Source organism: Phascolarctos cinereus, unplaced genomic scaffold (genome assembly GCF_003287225.1).
Source record: "Phascolarctos cinereus isolate Bilbo 61053 unplaced genomic scaffold, phaCin_HiC Scaffold_726;HRSCAF=1367, whole genome shotgun sequence".
In the NCBI taxonomy this organism is placed as follows: Eukaryota; Metazoa; Chordata; class Mammalia; order Diprotodontia; family Phascolarctidae; genus Phascolarctos; species Phascolarctos cinereus.
The window spans coordinates 385,211,562-385,233,307 of NW_027556098.1; the positions used below are offsets into that span (position 1 = coordinate 385,211,562).

A 21,746-nucleotide genomic window follows, 5' to 3' on the forward strand; every position below is an offset into this window, starting at 1 on the left:
GGATTTGGAATCTGAGGACCTGAGTGCAAATTCTGCCTCTGGCACTTACTACCTGTGTGATCTTGGACAAGTCACTTAACTTCTTTGGGACTCAGCTTCCTCTACTGCAAAATAAGGGGCTTGGATGAAGTGATCTCTAAGGCCCTGTCCAGTTCTAGATCCATAGCACACATTCTACAACACACCCAAGGCCAATGTTGGAGGCCAGCTTTGAAGCCGGGTGATCCTAACTCCAGTTGCAGCTCTACATTCACTGCCTCGATGTTACCTCTTCTGATGCTTCATGATTTGGGGTCAGAGGGGTCCTTGATGAAGAGTTTTTCTTCTATTGCTTCTCCACCCACCGTGCGGGCCGTTGTCCTCAACCCTGGTTTTTTTTTCCTCTGGACCATGGCAATACCCAGGGCCTGGAGGCTCCATCCTGTTCACAGTCAGTCAATAAGCATTTATAAAGCACCTACTATGTGCTACCTGAGTCTCTGCATTCCCCAGTGTGGTGTGCCCTGCTCCAAAATATCCATCTTTCTTCCTAAATCAATTAATCAATCAATGAAGAAATCTTCAAATGCCTCCTATATGCCAGGCACTATGCAAGACAAAAATGAAGCAAGCCCTGCCCTCAAGGTGCTTACATTCTATCAAGGGAGACAACATATAGACATAGAATTCTCTATAAAATGTAGGAGGAATATATATATATACATATACATATACATATACATATACATATACATATACATATACATATACATATACATATACATATACATATACATATACATATACATATACATATACATATACATATACATATACATATACATATACATATACATATACATATACATATACATATATACGTGTGTGTGTGTGTGTGTGTGTGTGTGTGTGTGTGTAATTTCATTGGTATAAGGAACTTCTGGATCAGGAGAGTTCTTCTACCAAGGCAGACTTCTCTGTCACTTAGGCCTAAGAGGTCAAGGGAACCACATGGCCACTATAGGTCAGAGGCGAGACTGCAAAGCTAATTCTCTACCCATTACATTGCATTGCCTTTCACACGTTTGTCTAAAATATGTGTAGAATAAACACAAGGTGACTGGAGGGGAGGGGGAAGCCCTTGGGACCCAGGGAGGAGCACCTTCCACTTTGTTTGGGGGCCTCTCCAGTTAGAGCACCTCCAGGCTTTCTCTTCTCTCTCATCTAGAAGACTGTGAATATAGAGTTTGTGCCTACACCATTCATGCCAGTCATAGGTAGATATGTAGTCATTCTTTCAGCTTAAAAAACAAACAACACACACACACACACACACACACACACACACACACACACACACACTCTACTTTTCTAGAATACTTTGAGGTGTGCCTCCTTTGACGTCTTCTTCTGATGCCTACTTGGCCGGGATGTGACTCTTTGTTCTCAAAAGCCGTGCCAAGGGAGTGACCAGTCTCATGAGCTTCCTTCTAGCAATGGTCTGTGTCTAAGAATTTGAATTTCTATAGTGCTTCGAGGTTTGCAAAGCACTTTACAAATGTTATCTCATTGGATCCTCAGAACAGGAGGTAGATGCTATTATTATCCCCATTTTATAGATCAAAATATCTGAGGCCAACAGGAGCTAAAGTGACTTGTCCAGAATCACTCAGCTAGTCCATGCCTGAGGCTGAATTTGAACTCAGTCTTCCTGATTGCAGGTCTTTGGCTCTATCCACAGGCCGGGTAGCTGCTTGAGGACCAGCCTGGCTGTTTTGAGTGTACCACTAGGCTGGTTGCAGGGTAATGAGCTTTGGGGCCACAGCCACTCTCTGAGACCATTAGAGTCAAGATCTACTTCAGTGTCGAGTACCTGAGCAGAGGAAATAGCAGAATCTTAAAGTCTTATAGGTTTGCTAAGCACTTTCCTTATAACAGCATCGAGGTGGGAAAGGGCAAGCACTTTGCTACCCATTTTACAGATGAGAAAAACGTTCCAAGAGGTGAGTGAATCGTCCAATCACACACTGAAGAAGAGTGTGAGGGGTGGACAGAGAAGGGTTCATGGAGGTGGTGGCAGCTGACAGAGGGCTTGAACGGAGGGAAGAACTCTAGCAGCTGGACATGGTAGGGGTCCCAGATGGAAACTCTTCCATATTGGGGAATGAAGGATAGTATGAGAAAAGACATTAAGATTCCAGATGGGGAAAAAAGACTCCAGAGAAGGATGGAGTAGAGTGGGACAGATGGAGCATACAAAAGGGAATAATATGAGATAAGGTTGATTTGGTAAACTGGAGTCAGAGATACCTTCTTAAGGGCAGCTAGGTGGTGCCATAGTGCCTAGAGTGCTAGGCCTGGAGTTAGGAAGACCTGAGTTCAAATCCAGCTTCAGACACTAGCTGTATGATCCTGGGCAAGTCACTTAATCCTGTTTGCCTCAGTTTCCTCATCTGTAAAATGAGCTGGAGAAGGAAATGGCAAATCACCCCAGTATCTTTGCTGAGAAAACCCCAAATGGGGTCATGAAGAGTCAGACGTGACTAAAAGGACTGAACAAAAACAAACATTGTCTTTCCCTAATTATCTTCCCTCTTACCAATTCACCTCTTTTTCTTCTGGTAACTTTAATACTTAGAACCTCTATCCACTCCCAGTCCACATCAATCGAAGGCTTCTTTTATCCCAGTCCCATTCCTGTCCATGGGAAAAGGAGTAGTTTAAAGTGGGTAGAGACAGTCACAACGGAAGTCTCAGTATTGATAAAAATTAATAAATTTTGGGCAAGAAACTGAGAACCTTAAAGACAAAGGTGCTATTTTCGTTTCTGCTGCTCATCGAAGACGAGAAATTTCAAAGAGAAAGGAGGATTTGAGAAGCGAATAGTTAAGAGGAGGTTGTATGAGGAGGAGATTCAGATATTTGGACAAGGGCTTGAAATCCAGGAAGGACAAGCTCCTCACCAGGGATGGAGTCTGCCTAACCAGGGTCACAGTAAGAATGTATTTGCCTAGAGTCTTACAGCTCTAATCAAAACAATTAGATTGGGTTGTTGTTGGGTTTTTTGTCTCCCCTCAACTCCCCCACTCCCCCACCCCGATCAAAAAATCTAATCGGAACAGTTTTAAACTGAGAAGGGAAGATGAAAGAGAAAATGGCCGGTGAGCTCCACTGAATTTGGAAACCTGAAGACCTGAGCTCAAATAGTCTGTGACTCTTACCAGCTACGTGACCAGGAGTGAGTCAGTTTAACCCCTCTGGACCCGAGTCAGCCCTAAGCAGGAGAATTCCTACACCACATGAAATCACAGATCCTTGATGTACCAGTGTATATACACGCAGATAGATACTATAGGAGCCACTAATAAAACCCATGACCCTCTTGCCCCTAGACGGGGACTAGGGTTGGAAAGCCAAGTTGGCTGACTTTCATAGGACCCCCAAGACCTTGGGTTATCTGGTCCCTTGTTGGGGAGAGTGTGTTTCAGCCTTCCTATCTGCAGAACGGCAAATGGGAAAGATAGTGGTATGGAAAGAGTTTCATGGCTGAAGGGAAGCGGGGGGAGGGGGGAGAAGTGCTGGACTATGACTCACTCCATGTCTACAGGACAGGTGCCAGGGGGCTCAGACTTCAATCTTGGCATTGGCTCTCCTGGGCAGGGCCCTGTGGTCTGGCTTGGTGGCCCATAAAAAGTGACCTCCCACCTCTGGAAGTTGGGTAAACACTTGACTGATAATTGACTTGGTGAGTTGGGGGGTAGGGGTGGAGAAAGGGAAAGGGATCCTTTATTTAAAAAAAAAAAGTAGTAGCAAAATCACAGTTATAAGCCAGGGCTCACTGCTCTACCCAGCTTCCTCCTAGCTCAGTGGTCCCCTCCCTCCCTGACTGCGGAGTCCGTTGGCACAGGGAGCTGGGCACAAGTTTCTCTGGCTCCCAGCCTCTAGGTCCCAGGCAGCTGGGGGCACTGTCCCTCTCCCTCCCCCATTGTCTGGGGAGGCAGGGGAGGGGCTATTTCCAGCCTCACTGACTCATTCATTCCCCTGACTATTTGCAGCCCAGTCTGCTCAGCTGCCCAGAGTAGGAGGATGGGGGAATAGAAGGAGGGGTTCCAGGGTCTATTTACACACACATTTCCCCTCTCTGGGTCACTTATCACCCTCTGTCCTCCAAACCCCAGGCTCACCTCCCTCTCCTCAAGGTTTCTGTAAAGAGGCATAGTAAAAGGAATGGGAATTGAGAGGGGCAAATGGGGATACTACATTTGGGGGATTCCACAGACCTTGGGGCACCTCTAGGAGCACAGAGTGTCAGAAACTCAGTCCTCTGAGGCTCCCAACCTCTTCCATCCACCACTCTCAGGACCAGCAGGGCAGGGTCCATCCAGATCTGCCCCACCTCCAGGCTGGACACAGATACTAGTTCTGTCTCTCCTCACACTCCAGAATCTCGTTCTGGTGCCTGCACACTTAGCTCTACACTCCCTCAGGGATAGTGGGAGGAGCTAGTGGTGAATGGGATGGGAAACCTTGACTGTCTCAGTGAGGCTCACGTCTCCCTTCTTTCCCTCCTCTCCTTTGCTTATCTTTCTCTGACCTTCCTTACAGACTCTCTCATTCTTTCCCTCTCTTTCCTTCCTCTTCCCTTCCTTTCCTTACTCTCTCCCATCCTTCTCTCTCTCTCTTCTCTCTCTCTCTCTCTCTCTCTTCTCTCTCTCTCTCTCTCTCTCTCTCTCTCCCTCTCCTCTCTCTCTCTCTCTCTCTCTCTCTCTCTCTCTCTCTCTCTCTCTCTCTCTCTCTTTTCTCTCTCTCTCCTGCCAAGGTCACCTCTCTGGCTCTGGCTGGCAGCTGGAGGGACTAGGTGACAGCTTGTCAACAGCTCCACCCAGCTGGACTCTGGGAAGGCCTAGGGCTCTTTGTCTCCCTGCTCCCCTCCCCCTCTATATCCACCTCCTAGTCAAATGTAGAAATGGCCCTCTTCCAAGGTCATGCCTCCCTCACTCCTCCCCAAAGAGGGACCCACTGGAGGTCCAACCCTAGATCAGTTCTCCCCCACCCCCACCTGTAGCAGAGAACATGACTCTCCATCTCCCATCTTCCTGCCTTTGCTTTGGCTGTCCCTGATGGCTGAAATGCTCTGCACCTCTCACCTTCTCCATTTAGTTTTCCTGGCTTTCTTTTTTTTTTTTAAATTAATTAATTAATGTTTAGTTTTCAACATTTCCTGGCTTTCTCTAAGCCTCAACTCAGAGCCCCCCTTCTTCAGCAGATCTTTTCCTATCCCCCAGCTTCTAGTCCCCTCCCTTTTCTCATTGCTTTCATCTATTCTGCATATTCTATATACTTATTTACTATGTTGTATCCCCCCTTAAAACATGCTCCTTGAAAGCAGGGACCATGTTTTCTCCTTTCTCTATATCTCCAGTGCCTGGCAAACAGTAAGTACTTAATAAATGTTTGCTTACTGACTGATATTCCTTCTAATGGTGCAGATTGCAACCCATCCATGCCTGCATCTCCTGGGTGACTTTTGTCCGTGTCCTTCCACAAGTCCCTTAGCAGGAGTCCAACCAACATGCAAGAGCCCCTCCTTGACTGCCCCTATCATCACAAACACATCAGCAGAACATGCGGGCTGTCCGTTGATTACATTACTCCTGCCACACGACCGGCCCAACCTTTTAAAATAATGTATTTCTCTGATTCTTGGCTCTTTTCTTTTTTTAAAAAAATTCATTTATTTATTTTTAGTTTTCAACATTCACTTTTATAAGATTTTGAGTTCTAAATTTCCCCCCTCCCTCTGTTCCCCCCTCCTCAAGACGGCAAGCGATCTGATATAGGCTATGCATGTACAATCATATTAAACACATTTTCACATTAGTCATGTTGTGAAAGAAGAATCAGAGCAAAAGGGAAAAACCACAAGAAAGAAAAAAACAAAAAGCAAAAAAACAAAAAAGAGCAAATAGTATGCTTTGATCTGCATTCAGACTCCACGGTTCTTTCTCTAGACATGGATAGCATTTTCCATCATGAGTCTTTGCTCCTTTTTTCTACAAAGTTCCTAGTTCATTATATGTTGTAGCCTGCTCATGCCCACCACGTGTCTCTTCATTGCCCTGTGAGCAACCAGCAACGCTCGCTCGTTTGTAAATCCTCAGAGACCAGTGTCCCGTGACCGACAAGCCAGTGGCTACGTTAGTAGAATATTGGTATGCAAAAGATTGACCTTGGTTTCTAAGAGGAATGTGGGGTCATTAAAAGAGCTGTGAAATTTTCCTAAGGTAATCCAACCTACTTCTCCTCTTCTCATTTGATTTTTGACCAAACTCATGGTCCATTTGCACTGTCCAAGATCCGTGCGTACCATTCAGGAGATTCTCAGAGTTCTGACTGTGGCTCCACAGGAGACAGATGGAAGAGGACCTTTGAGGGGGGTAGTTGGCTCTACCAAGTCAAATGCTCTTGAAGAGCCAACAAACAAACACAGTAGAATCTTGGGTTCTCAACAGCTTTTAGTAATTGTGTGATGCTCAAGATTTGGCGGGTGAGGACTATCCCTTGCAAAAAGGGGCCTGTTTCCTACCAGCGCTGTTACCAAGGATGCACTGAATGCTTGCATAAAAAAAATAAATTATTAAGATATTTTTTAAAATTATAAAATAGGTGGGAAAATAGGCACATGAACAGTAGCTGTTGGTGTTCTCATGGCCACCTTTGGAAGGAGGCATTAATGTGGTTTGTTGCTGCTGAGTCATTTTTCAGCCATATCTGACTCTTCTTGACCCCATTTGGGGTTTCCTTGGCAGAGGTACTGCAGTGGTTTGCCGCTTCCTTCTCCAGCTCATTTTACAGATGAAGAAACTGAGGCAAACAGGGTTAAAGGACTTGCTCAGAGTCACACAGCTGGTAAGTGTCTGGCACAAGATTTGAACTCAGGTCTTCTGACTCCAAACCTGGCGCTATGTCTACTGTTCCACCTTGAAATACTTTCTTTTTTTTTTATTAATTTATTTTGATTTATCAACAATCACTTCCATATGCTTTTGAGTTGAAAACTTTCTCCCCCTTCCTCCCCCCCCACCCTCCCCAAGACGGCGCACAATCTGATATAGGCTTTACATTTACATACCCATTAAACATATTTTCACATTAGTGAAGTTGTAAGTAAAAATTAAAACCAATAGGAGGAACCATCAGAAAGATGAAACAAAACTCAACAGAAGGTACAAATAAGTGAGAGCGATTCGACTTCTTGAAATACTTTCCACAGCTTTTTTGTCTTCTCCTCCTTCAGCTAGCGTTTATATAGCATTTCAAGGTTCACGAGGTTTACAAAATGTTTTATACGTCCTCATTTGTTCCTCACAAAAATCCTGGGAGGTAGGTGCTATGATTATTCCCATTTTACAAATGAGGAAACTAAGGCAGACAGAGGTTAAGTGATTTCTCTAGGGTCTCTCAGCTAAGAAGTATCTGAGGCAGGATTCAGACTCAGCTCTTCCTAACTCTACCTGGCGAACCCCTTCATTACCTTGACATTGGTCCTAAATTGATTCCTCAATACCCTCATAATTATATTGCCTCCAGCACTGATTTCTGATTTCTATGTGTGTATTTGTTCTTTTGGGGGGGCAGAGGTGAGGAAGGCAACTGGGGTTAAGTGACTTGTCCAAGGTCACAGAACTAATAAGTTTCTGAGGTCAGATTTGAACTCAGGTCCTCCTGCCTCGAAAGCCAGTGCTTTTTCCATTGTACTACCTAGCTGCCCCTGTGTACTTGTTCTAACCTGACTGCTTTTCTGCTCTATGTTCTCTCTGGTTCCGTTTCTGCCTCCTTTGGGAGCACATCCAGGGCTGGAATGTTTCACTTCAAGTACAGAGGCTCCACTGTTTTGGAAGATGAGAGATTTTGTTCAAAAATCTTCCAGACACTTCCCATTTTCATCTTTAAATGACCTTGAGATGACTTTGTTAAGTTGACTGTTTCTCCCCCAAGCTTTATTTAAACTGGTACTGCCCTCCACTGCTCCCTGCTGTTGCATGAGGCCAGACTGCTCAAAATCTTCCACCATCTGCTAGAACACTTAACAAATGAGTTCATATTCAAAGCCAGTGCTGCCTTCGGCTGCCATCTTTTTCTGCTTGGCAAAAATTGAGGTTTTGCTGACTAAAGGTACATTTTAGGCTTCTGGGGGCTCCTGGTTCTAAGAATTTCATCTATAGTGAATAAATTTCTCTACGAAATTATCACAATCTATTCCTTTCTTCCATATCCCTTCCATTTTCAGCATCATCTTGTTTGAATAAGTTAGGATTGAGTTTTCAATCTTGCTATGGCTTTTTCTCAATTTTATCCTTCCTTCTAGTTTTGTAACAATCTTGAACTTTGTTCTAACAAGCTGGTGCTATGACTCAAATAATCAGCCAATTCAGGGATAATTCCCCGTCAGTAGCAAGTCATTTCCAATATGTCAAAATACGATCGATTTCTTTTTCTTGACATTCGTTGTTCACCATATCCAATGTCCATCAATTCTTTTCTCAAAAAAAATTCATGATATATAGGTGCAAGTTTTCTGAGTAGTCTATAACTTTTGGTCCTTTCTCAGTCTTTATTCGTGACCCATATTTTACAATATACTTCTCACCACCCTCATTTATCCCCAACTTTGCACTGAAGTGTGTTGCTGCTGCTGCTCGGTCATGTTTGACTCTTCATGACTCCATTTGGGGTTTTCTTGGCAAATATACTGGCAGTGGTTTGTGATTTGCCATTTCCTTCTCCAGCCCATTTTATTTTATTTTATTTTACTTTTTAGGCAATTGGGGTTAAGTGACTTGCCCAGGGTCACACAGCTAGTAAGTGTCAAGTGTTTGGTCTGAGGCCAGATTTGAACTCAGGAAGATGATTCCAAGTCAGGTCCTCCTGACTTCAGGGCCAGTGCTCTATCCGCTACGCCACCCAGTTGCCCCCTCCAGCCCATTTTATAGATGAGGAAACTGAGGCAAACAGAGTTAAGGGATTTGCCCAGGATCACACAGCTAGTAAGTGTCTGAGGCCAGATTTGAACTCAGGAAGATGATTCCAAGGTGATTCCTGATTCCAAGTCCAGTGCTCCATCCACTGCACCACCTAGCCACACAAATATCAAAGTATGTGTGTGTGTGTGTTGTATGTATACACACATATGATTTAATTTATTAGTTCTTTGTAAAAATGTCTCTACCTCTTCATTCTCTGCAACAGGTGATGGTTTATACGGCACAACTATTCACATGGTATTATAGTTCTCTTTTTTTTTTTGAAGTTTTTACATAGTTTATGCTCTGAAGAAAAATTTTCTTCACGGATAAACATCGTCCATAGTGCCTTTCAATCCTTCTTTTTGCCAGCACCGACATTTGCCTTTGCAGTACCCCTGACTTTCTTCATTCTGTTCTTACGTTCCTTTCGCTGTTTTCTTGATGTCTTTTTCTTCTCATACAGGCCATGCCTCACAAGTCTGTGCTTCGGTTCATTTTTCTTTGCATAGTCAAGGGAATTATGAATCATGCCAAAGCCTGTTGTTTTGCCACCATCAAAGTGGGTTCTGAATCCAAAGACAAAAATGACGTCTGGAGTTGTCTTGGACATCTTGGCCAGTTTTTCTTGAATTTCAGTCTTGGGCACCATGGCCTTTCCAGGATGAAGGACATCTATAACCATCTGTTTACGCTGAAGAAGTCTGTTTGTCATAAACTTCCTGGTTCTGGTCGTTACAGTGTCATTCATGGTGGCAGCCGGCTCCTCGAGCAGCAGGAGAGGGAAAGGGCCGTGGTATTATAGTTCTTATACCTCGAATTGTTACCAGGGGGATTTAGTGGGTTTGAGAGTGTCTGCCACCAGCACGTATTACACAGAGCCCCCCAAGACTTCAGAACTTCCCTGTGCCGAGAAGCTGCCCAGTGACAACTGAAGAGATGGCCAGAGGGAGGATAGACTGGCTGCTGCCTTTGCAACAGCAATGGTGGCTGAGAGTTCCCAGCAAGGTGGAAGGTGTGTGGAGGCAGGGGGAGAGAGAGACGAGGAAACAGGCTCAGATTGGTCAGCGGCTGGGATGACTAGCTAGGTGACCCACGCCCAGGCTGCAGCACCTCTCCTCCCTCCTGCCTTCCTGGATTGGGGGGAAGCCATCTTTTCATTTCCCATTTCCTGACCCATTCACTTCCCATTTCCTCTCTTGATGGGAGGATAAGAGAGAAGAGGGAAGAGGCTCAACTCCACTGGCTGGAGCCACTGGGACTGGGTGCACATCTTCCTTTAAAGGCTACTTAAATGGTCTCAAACCAGACACTTGACACTTACTAGCTGTGTGACCCTGGGCAAGTCACTTAACCCCAATTGCCTAAAATAAATAAATAAATAAATGAAATAAAAATTTTTTAAAAGGCTAAAGTTTCATTTCAAAATGTTATCATCATTCCCATGACTTAAGTGTGAAGACAGTGAGGGCAATTAGGTGGCGCAATGGTTAGAGCACCTGCCCTGGAATCAGGAGGACCTGAGTTCAAATCTGACCCCAGACATTTACTAGCTGTGCAACACTTGGCAAGTCACTTAGCCCCATTTGCCTCAGTTTCCTCATCTGTAAAATGAGCTGGAGAAGGAAATGGTAAATCACCCTAGTATCTTTGTCAAGAAAACCCCAAAAGATATCACAGAGAGTTAGACGGGACTGAAATGACTTAACAAGAGTGTGAGGAATGAGGTTGAGAGAGAAGAAATTAACCTAAAAGGGAAAGGAGAATTTTCTCATCTCAGGCAGGTATGGTGATGGAGAGCCAATCAGAGGGAACATTTCTGCTGGTATTAGTAATCTCTGCGGTATTCATACCCCAAACTGCCGGTGAACTCAAGAGAGACAGATATAACAAGGAAACAAGTCAGCAGCCATGAGAGGTAGAAGTCTATTTGTTTGTTCAGGTAACCACGCGGCAAGCAGCTCCCAATCAACACTCCACCTGGCCACAGCGGTATTTTGGCAAATATTTATGCAAGGTAAGGTGACCAAATATCCCATGCATTGATGGAGGTTTGGTTTTTTTGGGTTTTTTTTTTTTGCCTTTGGGTTTGTGACAAAACCCACCCCACCCACTCCTTTATTTTCCTTTCCAGGAAGAAGCCATGAGTCATCCTGGCATCTAGTTGTATCTCTCTCCTGATTCCTGGTTTGATTCCAAGGTTGATCTGATACATTCCTCTGGTAGAAAGTGCATGGCCATTGGATAAGAGTATCCCACTTAGAGTACAGCTTAGTAAAGTTTACAGATAACCTAGAGACTGAGTCTTTGCACCCTCTGCCCCTTTTCCTGCAGCTCTGCCACCATCACTATAGGAGCAAAAGAGGCTGGCACCGGACCAAGGGCCATTTTGTCATCTTCGTTTCCTGGATTCCCCAACCAAAGGAAGCATCAGGAGTTAGATCACTGGGACACGAGTCTCTCTGTGTTTAACGAGGCTGGTCTAGGAAAGCAGACTCAGTCTGTTGCTTTTCCAACATGGGAGGACCGGCCAAAGCTTGTGCTCAGATGCCATATCCTTTGAGAACCCAGGGTCACATTCATGTTTCCATGAGGCATCAGAACAGAAATATGTAGAAGGAAATTAAAATAGTGACATTTAAGTAGTGCTTTAAACTTCACCAAGCTCTCTACGGACATCACCTCGTGTGATCCTCACAGTAATATTGTGGCTGGCACTATTATCTCCATTTTACAGGTGAGGAAACTGAGGCATGGAGATGTGAAGTGATTTCCGTGAGGTCACACAACTACTAAGTATCAGAAGCAGGATTTGAAGTGAGCCCAATGCACTATCCCTTATTCCATGCTGTGTTTTAAAAAGGATGTCTAAACGTGTCATCAGAAAACAGAATGAGCCAGTCTTGTATTGAGAGCACAGGATAATCTAATTATCCCTTCCACATCACAACTTTGCCCATCATGGTTTTAAAATATCATGGGTCTGCATAAGAAATTAATTGGAAATGTGGAGAGAGTTTCGTGGTAGCTGCAAATGACACGCAAAGGCTAGCAGACAACACAGAAAAAGTTCTTTTTAATACAGTATTTTTACTGAACATTGACCTACACATAATTAACCAAAATTTTACAATAAGATGCTGTAAACTACTGAAAAAAAAATCAGACTTCTTGGCTGATAGGAAGGAGAGCCAAAAAATTTTACACCAATTTTCCAGATTATGGGGGCGCCACGAGCCTAACCCCAGTGATATGGAAGGGATATCTGTAGACTCCCAGCTTAAGTGAATACCATTGTTATGAATAAATATTTTTTAAACCTGAAGGAAGGCCTTAGTCAGTCAGCTTTCACCTGCTATGTGCCAGGCACTGTGCTAAAGCCTGGGAATACAAGAAAAGGCAGAAGATAATCCCTGCTCCCAAAGAGCTCACAGTCTCATGGGGAAGCAACATGCAAACAACTATGGACAAACAATTTATGGGATTAATTGGAGATAATCAGTAGAAGGAAGGTGCTAGCATTAAGGGGGATCAAGAAAGGTTTGCTGTAGGTGGTAGGAGTTTTAGCTGGGACTTGAGGAAGCCCAGTGGATGCCCTAATCTGTGGGAGAACAGACAAGAAGTCCACAGGATGGATTGGTACAGATGGATTGCCAATACTTTGGACAGAGGGAGGGCCCACCTGGATGAGGTGAAATTCTTATGTGTCTCCTATCAGAGATACTGTGTAATTTCAAATCATGGGACACCAGGATTGAAGAGGCATCACTATAGCAGAGGGTCTGAAGAGCAGTAGAAGAACCCACTGGGGATGTAAGCAAGCCGCATTATATTCCCTATCACTGATTTGCCCATGAGAAACATCGTAGGGGCAGCTAGGTGGCACAGTGGATAGAGCACTGGGCCTGGGGTCAGGAAAACATGACCTCAAATCAGGTCTCAGACACTGGCCAGCTGTGTGACCCTGGGCAAGTCACTTAGCCCTGTTTGCCTCAGTTTCCTCATCTGTAAAATGAGCTGGAGAAGGAAATGGCCAACCACTCCAGTATCTTTGCCAAGAAAACTCCAAATGTGGTCAAGAAGAGTTGGGAAAAAACTGAACAACACCAAGCAAAAAGGCCCGGGTGGAATGAGAAAGCCCAGGTGGGTTATGACAGTGTCTCGTATTTACGTAGGGCTTTCAGCTTTGCAAGCCCTGTGCGTACATTTCTCATGTGATGTTCACAACAGCCCTGGGAGGCAGGTGCTATTACTTGACAGAGGAGGAAACCGAGGCTCAGACAAGTTCTGCCACCTCCCATAGTCACACAGCTACTAAGATTCTTTGGCAGGATATGGACTCAGGCCACAGGGACTCCACCAGCTGCCGCTGCTGCCCACCTCCAGCCTGGTGACAGGGCGACACCTAGTGGTGATGAGGCCACACAGCCGGATCCAAAGGTCGGCCAATTTCTCTCCCTCTTCCTCAACTTCATAGAATCTTAGCACTGGAAGGGACTTTCAAACTCATCTGTTCTGACTCCCTTGTTTTCCACAGGAAGAAAAAAGAGATCCAGAGCAGTTGAAATGAATCCCCCCAAAAATCACCCAGGTAGTAAAAGAAGGGAGAAGCAGAGAGGTACCATGATGCAGGTGATAAAAGACTGGCCTTGGAGTGAGGAAGAACTGGATTTGAATCCTGCTTTTCAAGGAAAGTCAATAGGCATTTATTAAACTCCTATTGGGCCAGCTGGGTGGTGCAGTATATAGAACACTGGGCCTGGAGTCAGGAAGACTTATCTTCCTGAGTTCAAATCTGGCCTCAGACACTTTCTAGCTGTGTGACCCTGATCAAGTCACTTTACCCTATTTGCCTCAATTCTTCATCAGTAAAATGAGCTGGAGAAGGAAATGGCAAACCATTCCAGTATCTTTGCCAAGAAAACCCCGAATAGTGCTACAAAGAGTCAGACACGAGGACCTGAGTTCAAATCCAGCCTCAGACACGACACTTACTAGCTGTGTGACCCTGGGCAAGTCATTTAACCCCGATTTCCTCACCAAAAGGCAAAAAAAAACAAAAACAAAAAACAAAGAGTTGGACGTGACTGAAAAAAATGACTTGAACAGCAGCAACACAGCCCAGGCACCAATGCTAAGTGCTGAGGTTGCAAAAGAAGGCAAAACCATTCCCTCCTTCAAGGAGCTCCCAGCCTAATAGGATATGGACAGGATAAATTGGCAATGGAAGGCATTAAGGGGGATCAGGAAAGACTTTCTGGGAAGGTGGGATTCTAGCTGGAACTTGAAGGGAGCCAAGGAAGTCAGGGCATGCAGATGAGGAGGGAAAGCTTTCCAGGCCTGGGGGACAGCCAGAGAAAATGCCTGGAGTTGGGAGATAGAGTTTCTCGTTCAAGCTACAGTAAATAGGCCAGGGTCACTGGATCATAGAGTGTGTGGTGGGGTAAGGTATCAGAAGAATGGAAAGGTAGGAGGGGCCAGCTCATAAAGAACTTTGAAAGCCCAGCGGTTTGGGATTTGATCCTGGAGGTGATAGGAAGCCATTGAGCGTAGCAGGGGCGGCAGGGTGACATGGTGAGACCTACAGTGTAGGATAATCACATTAATGGCTGAATGGAGGAAGGATTGGAGTGGGAGGACTTGAGGCAGGCAGACCCAACAGCAGCCTATTGCAGTAGTCCAGGTGAGAGGCAATGAGGACCTGTACCAAGATGGCAGCCTGTTAGAGGACAGAAGCAGGTGTGTACAAGAGATGTTATGAAATTAAAATCGACAGAACTTATTGATTGAATATGGAAGGTTAAAAAGAGTGGGGAGTTGAGGATGATATTGAGGTTGTGAGCCTGAATGACAGAGGATTTGACAGTAATAAGAAAGAAGGGAGGGTTGAGGGAGGTAAGTAATGGCTATGAGTTTGGGCTATGTTGAGTTTAAGGTGCTTATAAAACATCCAGTTCAAAGTGTTAAACAGGTAGTTGGAGATGCAGTGGGGCCACTAGGTGGCGCCATAGTGCATAGAATACCTGGCCTGGAGTCAGGAAGCCTCATCTTCCGAAGTTCAAATCTGGCCTCAGACACTTAGTATTTGTATCACCCTGGACATGACACTTAACCCTGTTTGCCTCAGTTTCCTCATCTGTAAAATGAGCTTGAGAAGGAAATAGCGAGCCATTCCAGTGTCTTTGCCAAGAAAACTCCAGATGGGAACACAAAGAGTCAGACATGACTGAAATGATTGAACAACAAAAGGGAGTAGGCATTATTGGTTTAATTAGAGAAGAAATTAAGGAAGAAAGCAGAAAAAACACCAATATATGCAGACTAGGCAAGTATGTAATAAATTGTTTCTTGAAAGGGTATTGAATAGGGGCAGCTAGGTGGCATAGTGGATAGAGCACCAGTTCTGGAGTCAGGAGGACCTGAGTTCAAATCCGGCCTCAGATACATAACACTTACTAGCTGTGTGACTCTGGGCAAGTCACTTAACCCCATTGCCTAGCCAAAAAGAAAAAAAAAAGAACCTAAGGAATGGTACAACCATTGGCTTGAAAACAGCCTGGCACGTCCTTGCCTGGTTAGAACATAGAGTGAAATCTAAGAAAAGGAAATTTAATAAAAGTAAATATAAATTTAAGTGGTAAGTGTAAGGTAAATGTATTTCACAAATTACCACACTTGAGTCAAAAAATCAACTTTCTGAGCACCGGACAGGGGAGGTATTCCTGTGAAAAAGACGTTGGGGATTCAGTGCATCACAGCTTAATGTAAGTCAGTGGTATGTTATGTATTCCCTAAAGTTTAGGGCCTAAACCTTGTACAGTCTCTTGCATATAGTAAGCACTTAATAAATGCTTATTGGTTGATTAATTGATTGTAACCGAAAAGCTAACTACCTCTATATCTAGGCTCTATAATAATAGCATTTACATAGTGCTTAAAAGTTTGCCAAGATCTTTACATATATTATTTCATTTGATCTTCACTACAACCCAGGAGGAAGGTATTAGTATTGTCCCTTCATCAGAGGTTAAGAAATGAGGTAGACAGAGGTTAAGTGTCTGAGGCCAGATTTGAACTCAGGTCTTCCTGACTCCAGGCCTAGCATTCTATTCACAGTACCACTGAGCTGACACAAAAGGAGGTACTATTTCAAATTTTCTCTTCTCTCCTCAATCCGCTCACACCACTCTTTCCCCAACTAAGGACATTATATTACACTGAAATGATTTTTCAAAGCCATTCACCTCCCAAGCTTTCTCTTCTCCCCTTACCATTTCAGATCCCCCAACATCATCCCTCACTGTCTCCTCTCACAATCTCAGATGAAGTGGCGTTTCTCCTTGCCAAGGTCAACCCTTCTATGTGTACCTTCAATCCCACCCCCATTTCCTCCAGCACACAGCTGCCACTGTCTTCTCATTCTCTCTCCAGTCTCCAATATCTCCCTATCTACTGGTCCCTTTATTGCTGCCTGTGGTGGTTGGTGTCCTTTATTCTCAAAGAGGCCCAAAATGACATCACTATGTTGGAGTCAAGGTACAGTGTGTCTGACTGGCTGATCAGCCCAACGTGAGCTTGGAAAGCTCTACCGCAGGTCGGGCACAAATAGTCCATATGAACATTGGGAGGGGAGAAGTAGAGATATCTCTAAGTTTGCCCATTTCATTTGTCTTTTGAGCTACTTCAATTCTGCTTTACCCAGGGAGCACAGCACCTTCTTTAATGTGAGCACACCATGCTGGGTGGTCCCATGCCAGTGTCTCCCACATCTCACAATGGGTTCCAAAGTTCTTTAGAGAGACCTCGAGAGTGTCCTTTTATCATTTCTTCTGACCTCTATGTGAGTTCTCCATAAAATAGTTTTGTTAGCAAATATTTGGTACGTTTGATATTCAAACAACATGGCCAGCTCGTGGAGTTGTGCTCTCTACAGCAGAGTTTGAATGGTTGGCAGTTTAGTTCGAGAAAGGACCTCAGTATCTGGTACTTTCTCGTGCCAAGTGATCTTCAGAATCTTCCTAAGACAATTCAAATGGAAGCGATTCAATTCCCTGGTGTGGCGCTGGTAGGCTGTCCAGGTTTCAGTCAATGAGGTCAGCATAATGGCTCTATAGACCTTCAGTTTGCTAGGCAGCCTAATACATCTTGTCTCCCACACTTTTATTCGGAACCTTCCAAACACTTAGCTAGCTCCGTCAATGCATGCATCAACCTCATCATCTGTGTGTATATCCCTGGAAAGTATACTGCTAAAGTAAGCAAACTTACCTCCAGCATTTCAAATTTCTCTATTTGCTGCAATCAACCGTTCTATGTATGGCTGGTGTGGTGCTGGCTGGTGGAGCACCTAGGCCAAAATTAGCACAAGCAAGGGGCAGCTAGGTGATGCAGTGGATAGAGCACTGGCCCTGAAGTCAGGAGGACCTGAGTTAAAATCCAGCCTCAGACCAAACACTTGGCACTTACTAGCTATGTGGCCTTGGACAAGTCACTTAACCCCAATCACCTGAAAAAAAAATGAACAAAATTAGCACAAGCAGCAGAGAATTGATCCGTATTTTGTTGCATCTCAGGTTCAGAGGTTGCATTGAGTGCACAATCATCTGTGAACAAAAAATCGTGCACCAACATTCCCTCCACTTTAGTCTTACCCTTTCCAAATTAAATAATTTACCATCAGTGCAGTAGCTGACACTGATGCCGTTTTCATCCTCCTTGAAGGAGTCTGAAAACATGGCTGAAAACATCATGAAGGCTTCTGTAATATCATGGCAAAATTTGGTTGCCCAGAGAAGTTCATCAATACTGTATGTCAGCTTCATGATGGCATGCTTGCGTGGGTTCTGGATAAAGGATGATGCTCTCACACTTTTTCAGTCACCAGCAGAGTGAAGCAGGATTGTGTGCTTGCTCCCATGTTTTTTAGCATGCCGTCATGACAGAAGGTATCAAAAGCCTTAGTCATTGTATACAGACCTTTGTTCTGCTCCTGGCATTTCTCCTGGACTTGCAGGCAGCAAACACTGTATCAACTCTTCCTTGGCCCTTTCTGAAGCCACACAGGTAAATGACCATTTTCCAGATGAAAGATCAACCTGTTAAGGAAGACTCTGGCAAGAATCTCTCCAGCAATGACTAGTAGAGAAACCCCTCTGTGGGACAACCTATTTCCTTTACATTTATAGAGATGGATATTGGAGGCATCCTTAAACTCCTAGGGGATAGTGACTTCTTGCCATATAACCTGGAATATTTCAGTCAGCTTTTGTACGAGCAGTGGACCCCCTGCCTCGTAAATGTCAACTGGAATAGAATCGGCCCTGAATGCTTTGCCCCATGAGAGGAGCCTAATGGCATTCAAAACCTCTTCTTCAGTTGAAAGTTCAGCTAGAAAGGGATTGACTTCAACCTGCTGTATAGGGTCAATGGCTTCAGCACTGCTTGACGATGGTTTGTTGAGAACATTATGGAAGTGTTCAGCCCATCTTTCCAGGCTCATGTCCTTATCACTAATCAATGTAGTTCCATCAGCACTGAGATGCACCATAGGTCTTTGGCCCATAAATAGCCTCCAGGGCATCATAAAAGTGCTTTAGGTTATTACTATCAGTGTAAAACTGAATTTTACTGCCTTCTTACTGAACCAAGAATCATGTATCTCTCTACGCTTCATTTGCACACTTTGCTTTTGATGGGGATAAATGCTGCCTTCTTAGAGAGGGATGAACTATCCTGCTATGGAGTTCTCATTTTTCTTTTAGCAGCCTCTGAATTTCACCATCATTTTCATCAAGCCTATTTTGATGTTTGCAAATGTTCTGACCCAGATGAGCAAATGCAGTGCTGTATACCAAATTTCTGAAAGCTGCCCACACCTGTTCTGCTCCACTGTTGCCAACCATGTGTTGGCTCAGCTTTCCCTCCAAGTTAGCAGTGCCAGTTCATTAGTTAGTTCATGCTCAGAGAAGCTCTCTAATCTGTTGCCATTAAGTCTTCTGGTAATTGCCTTGCCTTGGGGCCACAGTTTTTGTTGAATGGAACGTTTAGCTTGTAGAAGGTAAGTCTATGATCAGTCCAGCACTCTATGCCACACATGCTTTCATCACTCTCACCTCCTGTCTGTCTTTTCTCTTTCTCCTCTATTAAACGCCAATGTTTGCTAGAACAGTGCATCCATGAAATTCTATTGCATTTGGGTAAATGAAGAACAGTGTTGGGGATAAGATGGTCATGAGACACACAAATCCTCAGTAATAAATGACCATTACTGTTTCTGTTTCTGACTCCATTCCCCCCAAGAATTCCTTGCCATGTCTGACAGTTTGTGCCTACCCTGGCATTAAAGTCATCCAGAATTATAAGCTTGTCTTCTTTCAATGCATTGATGATAAGGGTCTCCAGGCCTTCATAAAATTTTTCTTTGACCTCATTAGGGTTCCTCATGGTGGAAGCATGGCACTTTCCTACAAATGGCCATCGCATTGTCATGAGCCTGTCATTCGTTCCATTTTGGAGATATACAAGCTTATTGACTAGATTAGTTTTGATTGCAAAACTTATGCCAGCCTCATGGCACTCTCCATCACTGTGGCCACTCCAGAAAAATGTGCATCCAGCTCTGACTTCAGTAATCTGGCCTTCATTTGCCAGCCTTGTTTCACTCAGGGCTGCTATGTGGATGTGATACCTGCTGAGTTCTCTAACAACAAAAGCTGTTTGCCTTTCAGGTCTACTAGATTTTGTGTTGTCCATAAGTGTGCTCACATTCCATGTACTGATAGTGAGTGGAATCATCTTTGCAAAAGTTTTTGTACATTTTTTTGTATTTCAACCTCAGGGTGGGATACCTGTCTGCTGAGGTGGGTGAAGCACACAATTTTTAGGGCATCTTTTCTACCCCCTTCCTTACACCAGAAGGAGAGCCATGCAGTCCTTTAACAAGGCCACTCAGACACCCAGAGGCTGCTGAATCCCACCACTGCTTCCAGTGAGAAGACAACGCTATGACTCTGCCTGTGTGCAGAGTTGTGACTATAGCTCCCAGTGTATCCACACCTGCCACTTTGTCACTTGCCATAGGACATTGAGGTAGATAAAAATGGTAAAATAGTATGAGTGGTATCTTTTGACTTGAGCATAAATTGGATTTCAGTGAGGCAGAGTTGCTCCAAGTCATCAGCCTCACTCTCTCTTCCTGAGGCATCAAAGTCCGGTGGCAAGACAAAAGTTGAGACAAGCACAGTGGATGACCTTGGCGTCTTCAGAGCTCTAAGCGCTCCCCAGCACGTGCTTCAGCTGCCTTCACGACCACTGGAACAAATGGTTCTCATCTACCCATTCAACCAGGGGAAGTCTTTATGTGCTTAGGGCAGACACCTTCATAACTCACCAAAGGATTTAAGACCCCTCAGCTACCCTCAAACTGGTTTAACCCATCTGCCAAAATGGCTTACCAGGTGTGATCACTGAGAAAGCTACAGCTTCTTGGAACCCGGGTAGATCAGGTGGACACCAAAGACGGATGGGTGGCCCTGAAAAGAGCTCAGCTAGCCCTCACACCAGTCTTCCCTGAACACCCCATACACCCCTAGTCCCTCCATCTTTAAAAAAAACACCCTCACTAGGTGCTACCATCCCCACTCTTGTTCTGTGGCACTCCTCCCCTTCCCAGCTGAGCACTCTCTCCTCTCAGATACATTCTCCTCTCTGAATTTTCGTGACTCTGTTCTTTCCCATTTCTCTTCCTACCTATCTGACTGCTCCACTTGAGCGTCTCTGGCTGAATTTTCTTTGTCCACATCATGCCCCCTAACTGTGGGTGTCCCCCAAGGCTTTGTCTTGAGCCCTCTTCGCTTTTCTGTCTATATTCTCTTATATGATGACCTAACCATCTCCCATTGATACAGATGTCTCTTCATCCACCACCAGCAGCTTTGCTTGGTTTAAGCGCATCACCAAGAAACTCATCACTCTCCACCCCCTCTTCCCAGGATAAGTTCATCACCAGGAAAGCGTATCATAATGGAGATTGCTTCAGCTCATCAGTACCCTCGGTTGCTTCTGACCCTCTGATTGGAGGGCTGAAAGGTAAAGCAAAAAATCCCTGCCATAGCCTCCCTCTACAGAGGATTCAAAATCTTTTCATTTGTCACCATCTGCTTTGCTATCTTTTGGCTCTGCCATCATCATTGTCCCCCCCCCCCTTGCTAACCAGTCCCCTTACCCTTTTCAGTTTCTTTTTCATATTGTCTTCCCTTGGTAGGGCAGAGGCTGTCTCTTTTGAAAAGTTTGTATCCCCAGTGCTTACCATAGTGCCTGGCACATAGTAGACACTTAATAAATGTTTATTCTATCATGTGACTTCTAGATCTATGTAGGGCAACTGAGTGGCTCAGTGGCTAGAATCCCAGGCCTGGAGTCGGGAAAGACCTGTGTTAAATCTTCCTGAGTTCAAATCTGCCCTCAGACACTTCCTAGCTGTGTGACCCTGGGCAAGTTGCTTCATCTTGTTTACCTCAGTTTCCTCATCTGTAAAATGAGCTGGAGAAGGCAATGGAAAACCACTCCAGTATCTCTGCCAAGAAAACCCCAAAATGGGGTCATGAAGAGTTGGACACGACTGAAATCCTGAACAACAATGACAACAGTCTAGCCTTTGTCTCTCTCCTGAGTTCCAATCTTGCATCATTAACTGCCTGTTCGACATTGCAAGTTGAATGTCACTTACGCTTCTCAAACTCAACC

At 44.6% G+C, this 21,746-nt stretch overlaps 1 pseudogene; it reads right to left on the reverse strand.

The window, feature by feature from the left end:
• Positions 1 to 9,308: 9,308 nt before the first annotated feature.
• LOC110197903 (small ribosomal subunit protein eS24 pseudogene) lies at positions 9,309 to 9,776 on the reverse strand (annotated as a pseudogene).
• Between the last annotated feature and the right edge of the window lie 11,970 nt (positions 9,777 to 21,746).